At 43.1% G+C, this 3059-nt stretch overlaps 1 pseudogene; it reads left to right on the top strand.

Moving 5' to 3' along the window:
* The first annotated feature begins 784 nt into the window (after positions 1–784).
* Positions 785–2812, top strand: LOC129516666 (ATM interactor-like; annotated as a pseudogene).
* Positions 2813–3059: the final 247 nt, after the last annotated feature.

The raw sequence follows: 3059 nt of genomic DNA, 5'->3' as shown, positions 1-3059 counted from the left end.
ACCCTCTTGCACTGTTGGTGGGAATGTGAACTGGTGCAGCCACTCTGGAAAACTGTGTGGAGGTTCCTCAAAGGGTTAAAAATAGATCTGCCCCAGGATCCAGCAATTGCGCTGTTGGGGATTTACCCCAAAGATACAGATGCAATGAAATGCTAGGACACCTGTACCCCGATGTTTATAGCAGCAATGTCCACAATAGCCAAACTGTGGAAGGAGCCTTGGTGTCCAGCGAAAGATGAATGGATAAAGAAGATGTGGTTTATGTATACAATGGAATATTACTCAGCCATTAGAAATGACAAATACCCACCATTTGCTTCGACGTGGATGGAACTGGAGGGTATTATGTTGAGTGAAATAAGTCAACCGTAGAAGGATAAACATTATATAGTTTCATTCATTTGTGGAATATAAAAAATAGTGACAGGGAATAAAGGGGAAAGGAGAAAAAATTAATGGGAAATATCAGAAAGGGAGACAGAACATGAGAGACTCCTAACTCTGGGAAACGAACAAGGGGTGGTAGAAAGGGAAGTGGGCTGGGGGTGAGGGTGACTGGGTTATGGGCACTGAGGGGAGCACTTGACGGAATGAGCACTGGGTGTTATGCTATATGTTGGCAAATTGAACTCCAATAAAAAATAAATAAATAAATAAATAAATAAATAAATAAATAAATAAATAAATAAATAAATAAATAAATAAATACTTGAAAGCCGTACCGAAATTCTACTGTTGTCCAATTGAATGATGCCCTAGAAGCCCTGACAGACCATTTTCTCTTGTAAAACAGCACTTTATGAAAATCCATGCTGAAAAGAAGCATAAATGCAGTAAGTGCAGCAATTCCTGTGGCACAAAGTGGGACTTGAAAGGCATGCAGAGGATTGTGGCAAGACCTTCCAGTGCACACACGGCCGTCTCTATGCCAGTAGAACTGCTTTATGGTCCCACATCTACCGCACTGCACATGAGATCCCAGCAGAGCACAGGGATCTACCGAGTAAAAAAAGGAAAACAGCTGCCTGCACAGCCAGAAGTTGTCCAGTAAGACCACTGAGTCCCTAAGCACCCAACCAGTTCCCAAACCAGACACTCAGGAACTGGAAACTTCAGAAATAAAGCTGGTTGCATCTTTTGAAGACTCTTGCAGCTCTAATGCCAGAAAGCAGACTTTCACACCACCTCCAAGATACTCTCAGAAGTTGCTTTTACCCAAGCCCAAAGTGGCTCTGATGAAACTTCCTGTTATGCAGTTTTCTCCCGTGCCTGTCTTCGTGCCTACAGCCGACTCCTGGGCTCAGCCTGTGGTGTTGGGTGTCGATCATCAAGGTTCTGCCCCAGGTGCTGTGTACATACTGCCCTTGTCAGTAGGAACCCTCATCCTTGGCCTAGATTCAGAGGCTGCCTGTCTTAAAAAGAGTCTCCCTCTTTCAAAAATTGTAAGTCCTGTGGCTATGAAGCCAATTAGTACAGGTGTTCAAGTGAACTTGGGTAAGAGCCTGTCTGATCCTTCACAAGAACTAGGGAACACCTGTCAGAAGAACAGCATTTCTTCCATCAACACACAGACGGACCTGTCTTACACCACACCGCACTTCATACCTTCCACATAGTGGGCTGGCCCTGATTCCTCTGTACCTTCTTGTTTTCAAGAAGATTTGACATTTGGTTCTCAAGTCTCCCTTCCCATAGCGTTCATATGCAAACGTTTTTGCCCAGTTCTAAGGTGACCTCATCCATAGCTGCTCAGACTGATGCATTTATAGATGCCTGTTCCCAGTCAGGTGGGATCTCCAGAGAAACCCAGACCAGTGGAGTGCAGAATCTGACAGATAACCAAGTACAGATGGACCAAGCTGTAATGCATGGAGACATTTTTGAGAGCGCCCATCCATCCTATGGCGTTTCTACAGACAGTATTATAGGCAGCAGCTTAGTAGCAGAAACTGTCACTCATGATTTGTTACCTCAGAACCACCCTAACACTTTAAATCAAGATCTTGAGAAATCTGCACCAATTATAAACTTCAGTGCACAGCACAGTATGCTTCCTTCACAGAACATGACAGATAATCAGACCCAAACTATAGATTTATTAAGTGATTAGGAAACTTGTCAAGTAATCTGCTCAGTCAGACACTGGACAATCGTAGTCTTTTGTCTGACAAGAGTACTGGACCTGACCCCCAGCTTCCATCTGGCCCTACCCAGAATCCAGCAATGGATTTTGATATTGAAGAGTTCTTGTCGGCCTCAAATATCCAGACTCAAACCAAAGAGAGTGAGCTTAACACCATGACCACTGAGCCTGCTTGGAATCGCTGGACATAGAAACCCAAACGGACCTCTTCCTTGCAGACACCCCTGCTCAGTCCTATAGTTGTAGGGGAAATTCTAACTTTTTAGGCCTTGAAATGTTTGACACACAGACACAGACAGATTTAAACTTCTTTTTAGACAGTAGCCCCCATCTGCCTCTGGGAAGTATTCTGAAACACTCCAGCTTTTCCATGAGTACTGATTCATCTGACACAGACCCAAACTGAAGGAATCTCCGCTGCTAAAAATATACCTACTGTATATTTTTATATACCTCTACTGTAGAGAGCAAAGTTCAGTTGAACAGTACAGAAACACAATGAATTCCGTCTTCGAAACCCTGGGGAGCTTGTTCTTCACCAGCAACGAAACTCAAACAGCAATGGATGACTTTCTTCTGGCTGATTTAGCCTGGAACACAATAGACTCTCAGTTTAGCTCTGTAGAAACCCAGACGTGTGCCAAACTACACACGATCTCCAACTTCTGAAAATGATGTCCGTGAGTGCAATGGCTGTTACAATTTCCTTCTAGGTTTGGGAAAATGGGAGAGTGGGACAACAGTTTTAACACTATTGAATGTAGCTACTGATGCATTTACTTCAATTCCTGGAGGGTCTTTTGCCTTTTGTACTTGTAAACATGAAATTTGTGTATAAATGTGAGTGTATTATAAAGCGTAAGATGTTGATCTATTAAAAAAAAGAAGTTTGGGAACATTCATTGCTTTCTTTCTT

This window comes from Nyctereutes procyonoides, unplaced genomic scaffold (genome assembly GCF_905146905.1).
Source record: "Nyctereutes procyonoides isolate TBG_1078 unplaced genomic scaffold, NYPRO_anot_genome, whole genome shotgun sequence".
In the NCBI taxonomy this organism is placed as follows: Eukaryota; Metazoa; Chordata; class Mammalia; order Carnivora; family Canidae; genus Nyctereutes; species Nyctereutes procyonoides.
Note: the sequence above shows the minus strand (reverse complement) of the source record. Positions and strands in the feature narration are given on the sequence as shown.